The sequence below is a fragment of the Helianthus annuus genome, chromosome 9, assembly GCF_002127325.2.
Source record: "Helianthus annuus cultivar XRQ/B chromosome 9, HanXRQr2.0-SUNRISE, whole genome shotgun sequence".
NCBI classification, from domain to species: Eukaryota; Viridiplantae; Streptophyta; class Magnoliopsida; order Asterales; family Asteraceae; genus Helianthus; species Helianthus annuus.
In genome coordinates, this window is record NC_035441.2 from 138,757,056 (window position 1) to 138,770,555 (window position 13,500).

At 38.0% G+C, this 13,500-nt stretch overlaps 1 long non-coding RNA gene across 2 annotated transcripts; it reads left to right on the plus strand.

Moving 5' to 3' along the window:
• Positions 1-10,408: 10,408 nt before the first annotated feature.
• Positions 10,409-11,520, plus strand: LOC110874718. Of its 2 annotated transcripts, XR_002556161.2 has the most exons (3): positions 10,416-10,751; positions 10,963-11,042; positions 11,167-11,520. It is a non-coding gene; the product is annotated as an uncharacterized LOC110874718 (long non-coding RNA). The 2 variants fall into 2 exon arrangements; XR_004867388.1 differs by having other exon boundaries at positions 10,409-11,042.
• The last annotated feature ends 1,980 nt before the right edge of the window (positions 11,521-13,500 follow it).

Consider the following 13,500-nt stretch of genomic DNA (forward strand, 5'->3'; position numbering starts at 1 on the left):
TCCAAAAGGCATGGCAATATAACAATATAAACCGGTTGGGGTCATAAAGGCTGTATCCTCTTGGTCAGATGGTTCCATCTGGATTTGTTGGAATCCAGATGATGCATCCATAAAAGTTAACAGTTCATGCCCTGCTGTTGCATCCACCATAGAGTCAATGTGGGGTAATGGGAAAGGATCCTTGGGACATGCCTTATTCAAATCAGTGAAATCGACACATACCCTCCACTTTCCGTTTTTCTTTTGGACAACAACCACATTGGCTAACCATTTTGGATACTTTACCTCTCTGATCATACCTGCTCGAACTAGTCTCTCTACTTCTTCTTGGATAATGGCATTCCTTTCTGGTGCAAACTTCCTCCTTTTTTGATGGATTGGCTTGATAGACCTGTCAATGCCAAGTTTGTGAGTAATAATATCCTTAGATATACCTGTCATATCTTCATGTTTCCAAGCAAAGGTCGATTTTCTTCTCTTGAGGAAGGATATCATGTCTTCTTTCATCTCGCCAAGGATCCCTGATCCGATACAGATTTTTGATTCAGGATCACTAGGATCCAAGAGGATTTCATCTACATCTTGTTCCCTTGCCTCCAAGACATTCCTTGGAGGATACTGTAATTGCTATTGCTCCCTTGGCTTCGAGGTTGGCTTCATAGATGAGGTATAACAATCCTTAGCCTCCTGCTGCTCACTATCGATCTTGATTATTCCCCATGGGCTAGGGAGCTTCACACATTGATGGTAGGTAGATGGGACTGCTTTCATATCATGTATCCAAGGCCTGCCAAGGATAACGTTGCAACAAGATAAACAGTCAATAACACAAAATTTCTGATAATTATGTAATCCTTCCACGTAGATTGGGAGTTTGATGTCCCCCAGAGTTTTCTTTGTTTCCCCACTGAATCCTACAAGCACGGAGGATCTTGGTGTGACGTCTGATTCTGGGATTCCCATCTTCTTCAAGACATCAAGCTGGATAATGTTCACTGAGCTCCCTCCGTCAATAAGGATCCTGCGGACAAAATGGTTAGAGATAAAGAGAATGATAACTAAACTATCATGGTGAGGATCCTGAATGTTAATGCGATCGTCCTCATCAAATGTTATCATCTTCCCTTCTGAGACACTTGAGGTTCTAATAGGCCTTTCTCCATTATCCATTTTTGATTCTTTTGCATGTCTTTTGGCCGCTGAAAAGGATGTACCACAAATGTCTGATCCTCCGGATATAAAGTTAATCACTTGTGCGTTTGCTGGAGGTGCCGGAGCTTTTTCAGGGATCCTTTCAGGATCCTGGGTCTTTTGCTTTTTTCTCCCCAACAATTCTTTTAGATGCCCCTTGCTTAGCAGGTATCCAATTTCTTTTCTTAAGGCTATGCAATCTTCAGTTAGATGCCCGAAATCCTCATGGTATGCACACCATTTGGACTTATCTTTAGTCCCGGATGGTTTATCATTCTTCCTGGGCCATCTAGCTTTTTCACCTAGATTCTGCATTGCAAGGATCAGTTCATGATTATCAACGGAAAAACAATATTCTGAGATTGGAGGACATTCTTCATCATCCTCTTCTTGGTCAACAGCATGCACATTCTTGTTCTCATTTCTATGGTAGGATTTGAACCTGTTGCTTTTGAAGGAGGATCCTTGCTTATCTTGTTTTGAGGATCCTACTTGTCTTTCCTGGATCCTCTTGTCGTCCTCTAACCGGATAAACCTGAGTGCTCGAGTTCTTACTTCATCTAAATTCCTGCATGGTGTCATAACAAGATCATCATAGAATAATGAATCCTTAAGCAGTCCCATTTTGAAGGCTTCAACAGCCGTAGCCATATCCAAGTTGGGAATGTCCAAGGATTCTTTACTAAATTTAGTTATATAATCCCTTAATGATTCGTTATGATTTTGAGTTATCCTGTACAGATCACTAGTTAATTTTTCAAATTTTCTACTACAAGAGAATTGGTTATTGAATAAATTAACTAAATTGGCAAATGAAGTAATAGAGTAAGGGGGAAGACTTAGCAGCCACTTAAGAGCTGATCCAGTAAGAGTGGATCCAAATCCTTTACATAGGCATGCTTCCTTCAATTTTTCTGGGATAGGATTGATCTCCATCCTCTCCCTGTATTGTGCTATATGCTCCTCTGGATCCGTTGTGCCATCATACAGCTTCATGGTAGGGATATGGAACCTTTTGGGTACCTCTGCATCACAAATTGGTGGTGCAAAACGGGATACCTTGTGGCTTCCATCCGCAATCTCTGGGATAGGCTTGACTACCCCTGGAACACTTGAGATCATGTCCTTTAGTTTCTGTAATTCCCTGGCCATAGCATGATTGGTACCTGTATCCTGCATGAATCCAAGGTTAGTAGTAGGATAATTATTTAAAGTGTTACCTCCCATTGGGTTCAAGTTAGGGAATCCATATTGCTGGGATTCTGGAACAACCGAGGGACCAGTGGAAGCAATGGTCTGCATTGGAATGAAGTCCCCTTGATGGACATCTAGACTCCCTGTTTGCAAACTTTTTAGGGATCCTGGCATCTGTAAGGATCCTGGTATCTGGGATGATCCTGGAACGAAGGAGGATCCTTGAACCTGGGATGATCCTGGAACAAAGTAGGATCCTTGAACCTGGGATGATCCTGGAACAAAGTAGGATCCTGGAAACTGCCGTGTCTCCGGATAGGCTCCCGAATTCCTGAAGGATCCCATGTACTGAGGATAGGATCCTACGGGCTGAAAATGTGAGCCTGATGTCTGAGTCATTGCTGCCGAGTTGAGATGTGATCCTCTTGACTCCCCTATAATTTGCACGTCCGGGATCCCCGATGGCTGGGAAGTGATCATTGGAGTATCAAAGCTCAAGGATTTGGGCATCAGTGGAGAATGATCCTCTGCCGCTTTCTTTTGTCTTTTGAGATCTCCAATTTCCCTGAGGATCCTTTCGTTAGTTTCATCTTGCCGCTGCATACGATCCTTCATCTGCAAAATTAAAGCAAATACATCACTAGTACTGGGAATAGAAGAATTCATAGCAGAAGAAGATAGAGGTTTAGAGGAAGTGGGAGTTGATCTCTTCTCAGTATTTTTCTGAGATCCTGCCGGTGGCGGAGGCAAGGTGATCTGTGATGAAGTGACCGCAGACATCGCCGTGGACGTGTTCTTCAATGATGAAGCCATGTAACTCTCTGAAATGATTTCGAACAAAAGATTTTCTTATGAATGAAGCACCAATTGCCCCACGGTGGGCGCCAAACTGTTTTGGTCAAAAATCACACAAGGATAATGTAACCAAACTTTATGTAAACGGGGTATGATGCTTGGTTAATTATGAAAATAAAGGATCACTTCTGTGATAAAAGATGCAAAGACACAATGATTTATACGAGGAAAAAGCCCTTGATCAATGAATGATCTCCGGCATAAAAAACCTCGGGTGATGGCAACTACCGATCACCAACTTCAATATAACAAAAATATGATTACAACTTCGGATAGTAATGAGCTGAGTACAAGGATCACTGAGTGTCTAAGTGTTTGAGAGTTGTGTCGTATGTCGTGTGTGTTCTTCCGAATGAGGAAGATGGGTATTTATACATGTGTGGGTGACTTATTTTAGGTAAAATGACTAAATATCAGCTCATTACCCCTTTAGAAATAAAGACAATCTAGCCTAAATTGATGCACATAAATCAAGCCTAGTTTCCATATCCTGTGCAACGTCTTTCTTCGATTAAGCTCTTGCCATATTTGTGAAGACGCGTTCCTGGATCATGATGTCTAGAGCATATCCTGCTAGATGTTCCTGCAAAACAATATTGTATTGAGTGGAAGTAGCCGTTAGTATGAGGATCACCATAATGTCCCATGATCCTGATCCTGAAGTTCTGCTGAGGATCACTGTTTGCCAAAGAAAGAAGGATCACTGGTTAGGATCATGTGTAAGGATCACCTACAGTAAAATCCAGCCCTAACATCCCCAGCTACTAATTTATCTTTTACATTGGCTTAGTCCCAAGTTATGTTCCATTTTTCAGGTTCTCAAAGCTAAACGAATAAGGATCCTTAATCCTTGTTATCCGTTAAAATTTCACTTATGGTTATCTTGATCAAAGGTTAGGATCCTAACTTGGATCCTCAGGTATGATCCTTGACTATTTTGATTATACTAAACAACCCTTGCACTTTGACAACTGAACCTATGATCCTGAAAATAAACTACCTTGAAAATTTTCGATTATAGGATATTTGATCCAGGATCATATCCTAAATTTCTTAAACATAATTTGCTCAACTTTTCTTACTCAAACAAACATGTGTCAAAACAATTGAAATTAAAAAGGATAATAACACAAGATAAGCGACAAAAGTTTAAGATTTTATTTATTAACGAAAGGATTGACCCTTCAAAAGTTGTCAAAATTGCCAACCCACATTTCTACCAGCAAAACGTGGCCCGTCCACATGGGTTGGCAAAGGGTGTCCATTGTCTATGCGGTCTTAGCAGGTGCAGGAAATTAAAGACGGCAGGATCACAAAGGCTTCATCCCCCAAACAGAGGATCCCTCCACCTTTTGCGATCCTACCTATTGTCCAAAAGATCCAGGATCCTTAACCCTAAAAACTATTGTTCAAAGATTACAGACCATCAATTGTTTCAAATACCACAACCACAAACCACTACCAAGCTTAAAAAATTGGGCTCCGGCCTAGTCACAAATATCCATCATCGCCCAATCATGCAGCTTACACCTTTGCTGCTCCATCACCACCAGCTTCTCCGCCCTGATCCTTGTCAGCATCACCACCCTCCAGCATTGGGATATCCTCAGCTTCATCATCATCCTCCAACTCTGCCAGCCTTGCCTTCCAACCTTCCACGTCCCATGTGCCTTTGTCAAAAGAGGGATCCTGAGCCTCTGCAGCCATTTGCAGCTGGATCTTATACATGGTTATCGCAGCAGAGACCTTAGCATCCTGGGTGATATCATGCTTCTCGTAGTCAAACATGATCAATGCTTTGACAGCTTCATCCTTGGTAGCCCGGAGCTCCTTCTCAAGATCGGCTATCTTGAGATCCTTCAGCACACCCATCTGTTGGAGGTCGGCAATTTGGCGATCCTGATCTTCAACGTGGTTAACATAAGTCTCTATTTCAGTAAGTTTCTGCAAAAACAACAAGATATGACGTCAGACACAGGTGATCCTCAAAAACCATCAGGATAACCAACAGGGGCAGTGATCCTAACCTCGTTGACAGAATCAAGAAACTGCTGGCGAATCAGGGGAAATCCTTGAAGATCCTCAGAAACCTTTCTCTTCTTTCCCTTACCCCTAATAGGAGCTTTAGGGGCAAAAGCAGAGGGACTAGCAGCAGGGGTCTTCTTTCTTGAAGACTTGACATTGGCAAGATCATCAATCCCGAACTTGGAGGCAGACTTGGCAGACTTAGCAGGTTTCCCAGCGCCTACACAATCAAAACCAGATAAGTTCCCTTACTAACTAAACAGTCTTACATATAACTTACTTTTTAATAAGGATACTTACTTGACATAGTGGCAGATGCGGAGGATACTTCTTGTGAATCTTGGACGGTGACTTGAAAACTTCTGGTCTCAGGATCAAGCTTTTTGAAAGCTAAAACCCTCTCTCTTGCAGCAGGAGTTAACTTGAGATGAGCAACGGATATGGCTGCACAAAAGACAAAGAAAACATTAGTGATCCTCATCATGAGAGACAAGTCTGATAGTGATCCTTCCAGGACCCTCTATCCTACCATGAGTAGCCCACTCCTTGGGCAGATCTTCCCCATTAGGGATGGTATCTCTCCTAACAAAAAAGAATCGTCGCTTCCAGTTGGTATCATTTTTTGTGACCTTAAAAACAGGGTGATCCTCTCCAGCTTTCCGTTTCAACAAGTACCGACAAGAACCAAACGTGGTAAGATCATATAGCTCGGCCAGCTCCGACATCCCTAAGTCAATCCCCTCTTGCTCAATGATCCTCTCAAGGGTACACAGAACCCTCCAGATCATCGGCATGGCTTGGATATAGGACATGCCGGTCAGAGAAAAGAAGGATTGGGTGAAGGCTGGAAAAGGATATGAATATCCTATGGTAAACGGAGTCGCAGGAAAGGCCACCCAGGCATCGGAAACGAAATCACTCAGAGCGGTGGAAGAAAAAGACTTGAAGACAGTATCCGCCGGAAAACAGTGACGGATCCTATCAACATGAGCATCAGTGAAGCAGCACCTCTCCGTAGGAGAGTCTTTGACGATCCCTTGGCTTTTCAGAGGACTGCTCTTCTTGTGATCCTTGTGAGGGGAATTTCGGAGCAACATACTCTTGGCAGGGTAAAAGCAGAAAAACAGAGCAAGAGAGGAAAGAAAAGAAGAGAATACCTGATTGATCTTCGGTTGAGATTATAAAGGGAGTATATCTTGAACTTAAATGCAGATTGATCCTAACCCTATCTCCTATTTATAATCATGATTTGCAGGGATGTCACCTCAATGACGTAAAGGTTGCAACGGCTAGTTCGAGATTAACGGCTAGTTATCCGACTTGTTTGTTGCAGATAAGATCAAAGCAAAATACAACTCGTTAATTTACAATACACTCCTTATATTTTGGGGGCAATTGTTAGGGCTGGATTTTTACAATACATGATCCTCACATGTGATCCTAACCAGTGATCCTTGTTTCTTTGGCAGATAGTGATCCTCAGCAGACTCCCAGGATCAGGATCACGGACCATCATAGGATCCTCATGCTAACAGTTGCTTTCGTTGAATTTAATGTTGTTTTGCAAGAATGACTAGCAGGATCCGCTCTTAGCATCACAATTAAAGGACACGTCTTCACAACTATGGCATGTGCTTAATCGGAGATGGACGTTGTGAAGGATATGGAAACTTGGCATGATTTAAAGGCGATAATTTAGGCTAGATTTACTTTTATTTCTAAAGGGGTAATGAGCTGATTATTAGTCTTTTTACCTAAAATAGGTCACCTACACTTGTATATATAACACTCTTCCTCATTCGGAAGAACACACAACACAATTCTCACACGCTTAGACACTCGAAACTATAGTGATCCTTGTACCCAGCTCATTATCATCCGAAGTTGTAACTATATTTTTCTTATATTGAAGTTGGTGATCGGTAGTTGCCATCACCCGAGGTTTTTTATGCCGGAGATCATACATTGATCAAGGGCTTTTTCCTCGTATAAATCATTGTGTCTTTGCATATTTCTCATGAAAGTGATCTTTTACTTTTATAATTAACCAAGCATCATACCCCGTTTACATAAAGTTTGGTTACATTATCCTTGTGTGATTTTTGACCAAAACAGTAGGTATTTCTATGTCATCATCTAACCTCCTTTAATAGATAGTATAGATGTTTAAAAAATAAAAACTAATATAATAATAAAAAACAATAATGACAAAAGGACAAAATAGTGTTATTTTACTAAATTACCCTTTTGAATTAAAATATTAATGACATAATAAGACAAAAAATATTTAATATTATTTTTAGTTACTTTTAATCTCATCCATTGATCTTGAAGATTTAATGGTTAGGAACTTGTTCTCGCGGTTCTTACAACTGGAGGTGGTTTTCATTTTAGCGGCCCCTTATATATATATATATATATATATATATATATATATATATATATATATATATATATATATATATATATATATATATATATATATATATATATATATATATATATATATATATATATATATATATATATATATATATATATATAGGGGAAGGATAAATCGAAAACCCACTTGAGTTGAGAAAACTCAGAAAACCTTTGTAAAAAAACCATGTAAACTCAAGATACATTTCTAAAAAAATAGGAAATGTAATATACATATATTTGAACATTTTAAAAAAAGAAACACAAAAAAACACCAAGTAGTTTTTTTAAAAAAATGTTACAAAATTTCAGGTTACATAATATGTATGTCCAAAAAAAATGTAACATATAAATTTTCAACATTTTTAAAAAAAAATAGTAAGCATTTTTTTCATTTTTTTTCATAAATAGGTCCGTGTACATTTATATTACATTTCCTATTTTTTTTAGAAAAAAATAAAAATGTTACATAGGGTTTATTTGGGTTTTCTCAACTCACATGGGTTTTCGATTTATCTTTCCCCTATATATATATATATATATATATATATATATATATATATATATATATATATATAAAATAAGGGGAAGGTTCATTTGAGAAGAAAATTAAATTAAGAAGAAAAAGAACAAAGGGTACAAATGTAAAATATTAAATAGTTTTTCTCTCAACTCATTTATTATTATCTTTGACTAATTAATTAGTTATAAACACTATTATCCTTCATACTTAAATTTTTGCTTACATACATCAAACTTTATCCTACACGTTTTGAAATTTATCTTACACATATTGAAATTTATCCTACATAGCTCGTAATTCACCCTACACACATCGTAATTTATGCTACACTTTAAATTATATACTTTTTTTCTTTTTTTTAAATATGTTTTTTTGAAAATAAGTTACAAATTTAATGTAGTTAGCTATTAAAAAGAAAGATTACCAATTAATGATTCATCTAAGTTTACCAATATACCCTTACACTAATATTAAATATAAAAATTAAATGAAGTAAAATGACGCATTCTTATTGGTTGAAATTTATTCTTTTTTATTCTTACAAAAAAATTCTTCTCATTTGAACTATCCACTATATAATAAAAGAGCTAGACCGAATAAGTGACAAGGCCTATGTAATCTTTATTAGGGATAGTGACTCTGACTTAGAATGCATCTGGGATTGTTAAAACGAAAATGCAAAAATACTGATGCCTACGTTGTCGCTCTCGGGGATGATGACTCTGGTTGAGACAACCTCTGGGATATGTATGCACAGTCTAAAGCTCAAAAGAAAAAAAAGAAAAAAAAGTTTGATGATAGATTCGTTTGATTTTGGTATAAAACGATTAGGAAATAGTCCAATGACTATTCCTTTTGTTCTATAAGCTTGAGGCGAGATTAGGTGAACTGCGGTTTTTAGTGTGAGACCATGGGTAGATTAATTATATCTGAACTTAAATTACATGATAAGGGCTTGGAACCGGGTTTGAGTTTAAGTGGACACGTATACTTGCAATCGCGGTTAACACGAGTTTAATTTTAATAAGTAATTTAGATTTTTGAACCTGAATATTATCTGATTCTGATTCCGTTTGCATAAGTCTTTTTTAGGGACAAAAAAGATTTAAGTGTGGGGATATTTGATGTGGTCTAAATTATACATATTTTATGTTATTATTTCCTACACTTTTGAGTAGCTAGCAGGTTTTTTTTATTACACTCTCTACTCATAGCTCGTTCATATTTAATGTTTAATTATTTTATGAAATAACAAGTTAAAATGGGTAAATTAGAGATAAAAATAAATATTACTAATTGTATTAAACGAGTTGACGTTACCCGTGCGTTGCAGCGGGATGTTGGTTATGAAAGCCATTATCATGACTACATGAGATACAAAAATTCTTTAGTTTAGGAATAAGTTATTATAATATATGTACTATTTCGTTATAAAAGTTGTTCTTGTAGAAACTTTTAAATTTGGTTGATAAAAGCTATTTCGTGAAGTATCGTTTTCTTGCGCGGCTTCTCACTATTCAGCCATGTGCCAATGAATGTGTCTTTTCAAGGCCTTCTCATGTTACATATTCTTGTTGCAAATCGGGCAAATGCCCGATTGCTCTTTCGACTTTGGTGTTAGGGGGCGTTTTGTTATGGAAGGACGGTTGAGATAATCATTAGTATAGGTAAATGTGTTTTAAACTATTGGATTAGGATCAAATACAAAGGATCCTAATTGTAAGAAGTGTAAGAAGGATTTATAGAGTGACAAGTGTCAAATAACCTAAAAAAACTCACCACACAAAAAAACCCCACTACAAAAAAAAAAAAAAAAAACCCTTAAACATCCACCACCACCAAAAACCTAACCCCCCATCACCCACCCAAAAAAAAAACTTTTTTTTTTTTTTTGCGGAGGGGGGGGGTGTTAGGTTTTTTTGGGGTTTTTTGGTGAGGTATAGTTTTTTTTTTTTTTTTTTTTTTTTTTTTTTTTTTTGCGGGGGTTGGGTGGGGTGGGGTGGGGAGGGGGTTAGGTTTTTGGGTGGTGGTGGGGTGGGGTGGGGTGGGGGCGGGTGTTTAGGTTTTTGGTGATAATGTATTAGGTTTAGTTTTAGCTTATTGGACACTTGTCACTCTGTAAATGCTTGTTAAACTATTAATATTACTCATTAATTTCCATACACAAACAATGTGCCACGTACCGGTCATTAATTCCCATTTGAGCACACAAAGATTCAGGCTAAAATGTGTAACCCATCATCCAAACCCAACACCTCATCCACACCTGATTACATCTTACATAAACCATAAAGAACACCATCTCTTTTCTAATATCTCTGTTTTTAGGCATAAACATTTAACCATCATTTAACCATAGAGTTCTATCTTTGCTTTCTCTCACTTCAAATACTCTAATTATACGTATATATGTGTTGAGATTCTGTTATAGTTCTGCAATTCTGCTTTTCATTGTTTTGATTTCATGTTTTTCTTGTTCGATTTGGTACCCAAAGGGTGGAATTGGAATAATGTGCTCAATTTAGTCTCGTTTCACGAACAGGTGTGTATTGAATTAATTTATTTTTGGTTGAAATTGACTGGATTTTGAAGGTAAAATAGAAACGTGCCTATGAATTCATTCCTTTTAATATACCTTCCTTAGTTCTTCTCGCAAAAAAAAAAAAAAAAAAAAACCCCTATAATAACACATTGTACAGACTCTCTTCTTTGTCTTATGTTTGAAAAAAAAAATTGTGGTGTAAAAAACACAGGAAAAATCTGTTGTTCATGCAATTTATCGATGGTAGTCGGCAAGCGAGCGTTCAGATGGTGTTTATCGTCGGCAAGCCAGGTACAATCTGTTGTTGCAACTTGTAGCGTAGGGAAAGAAAAAGAAAAACTTGCTGTTGCAAATAGAGGGACGAAAGAGTAGGGAGGGAATAATGATGATTGACATGGTTTTTTTGTTTGATTAGTAGGGGTTGATTTTCTGGAGAAGACGGTTGAAGATATATCACACCGCTTCATGTTTTAAATCTGGAGAAGACGGTTGAATCACCGCTTCATGTTTTAAATTTTAAGGTGGCAGTTACATATGTGTACCGAAGCGGCATATTTGCGGCAACCAACGAAGTATCGTATATGTATTTGTTGTTAACCAACGTGTCTCAGTTTGTATTCGTGGGTAAAACGAAGGGTTATGTCTTAATCAAAGTTGTATTTGTTAATCAAAGGGTATGTGTGTTAAACAAATGTGTATTTATTAATCAAAGGGGTATGTCTTAATAAAAGGGATATATGTGTTAAATAAATGGCTATGTCTTTTTGTATGTGTGTTAGACAAATGGGTACGTGTTGCTTTTTGTAGGGTTATTTTTAAAAGTCACGATTTTTCATTCTAGAGAGGCAACCATTGGAATAATAATAATTAAGCAAACGGGTATGTATGTGTAGTGTATTAAAAGTCACGACTTTTCATTTTAGAGAAGCAACCCAAGTTGCTTAAGTAAACGGGTATGTATGTGCAGTTTTTTAAAAGTCGCGACTTTTCATTCTAGAGAGACAACCATTGTACTAAGGGTGACCGGGGCACTCTCGGTGACCCCATGCTGTGACCGAAGTCCCCGCTCGGGAACACCGGCGCCATCAAGGCGGGGTCCGAATTCGGCGAGGTGGGTCGGGGCTTGTTCACCGATGAAGATTTGAATGTTTAAACGGCTATATAGCCGTTATGTATTATAAAAAAAAATTTCCTAACCCTATAAATACTACCTCTTTAACCTTTTTATTTTTCAAACCCAAAACAACTCTTACCCATTCAACTCATCTAATTTTTTTAACCAATCTTTAAAAAAAATGGATTCCAAGTTCTCGTTTTTTCCTCCCCTGCCCGACTTTCCCGACGATGAAGATTCATCGTCAAGCGATGGTAGTTTAATTTTCTTCCAGAATCTCATCCAACAAGCGGAGCTACTAGACACGACATCGTCTAGTAAAAAAAATTGTCCGTCGAGATCGTGTGGGTGGCCACGAAACACTCATGGCCGATTATTTTGTAGAAAATCCAAAATTTAATGCCGATATTTTTCGTCAGAGGTTTCGTATGTCCAAGTCTTTGTTCCTAAAAATTGTTAGTGACGTGGAAGCGAATAACGAGTGGTTTCAAGAGGGCTTGGACGGGAGAATGAAGAAAAGTTTCACGCCATTGCAAAAGGTTACTTCTGCGATTAAACAACTTGCAACCGGTAACCCACCAGACGAAAACGACGAGTATTTAAATATGTCTGAAAGGACCTCTCGTGAGTGCCTTGAATATTTTTGCGAGACGGTCTGTACAATGTATGCCGGTGAATTCTTACGTAGACCAACGAGCCACGGCGTTGCGCTATTGTATCAGGCTCATGAGGAGAGGCAACACCTACCTGGTATGTTGGGTAGTCTGGATTGTACACACTTCGTCTGGAGAATGTGCCCCACAGAATTGCGTGGACAATATATGAGAGGCGATCATCAATACCCGACGGTTATGTTAGAAGCGGTGGTGTCTCAAGATTTGTGGATTTGGCATGCTTTTTGTGGCCCGGCGGGTTCACAAAACGACATCAACGTGCTGCAACAATCTCCATTATTTCTTACTCAACGAAACGGAACGACGCCAAATTGTCCATTTCAGGTGAACGACCACTTATACAAACGCAGGTATTATCTTACTGATGGGATCTACCCTAGCTGGTCCGTGTTTGTGAAGTCTTTTCCATATCCTCACATCCCGAATGAAAAAAAGTTCAAGAGGCAACACGAGGCCGCAAGAAAAGATGTGGAACGGGCGTTTGGTGTGTTAAAAGCGAAGTGGGGAATACTAAATCGTCCAATGCGTTCGAAAACGGTGAAAAAGATAAGGTCCATCGTGTATACGTGCCTTATTTTACATAACATGATTTTAAAAGACGACGGAAGGGCGATAGCACCGGTACACATTCAAGATCCTCCAGTCGAACCTGTCTTCGATGATACAGCTTATAGAGAGCTCATTGACGAAGAAACGCATTGGAGACTAAAACACGATCTCGTTGAGCATCTCGAACGTTTAGATCTACCTCACCTTGAAGTGAGTTCCGATGACGAGTAGTTTGTTTTTATATTTTTCTAGTTTGAATGTAATTTTTATTTTTCTAGTTCGAATGTAATTTTTAATTTTTAATTTAATGAAATGTCTTTTATTAAATTTTATTTACTTTTTATTAATATTTTTTTAATTTATAAACATGCATAATTACAACAAATAAAAAAAACAAAAAATAAACAAAAAA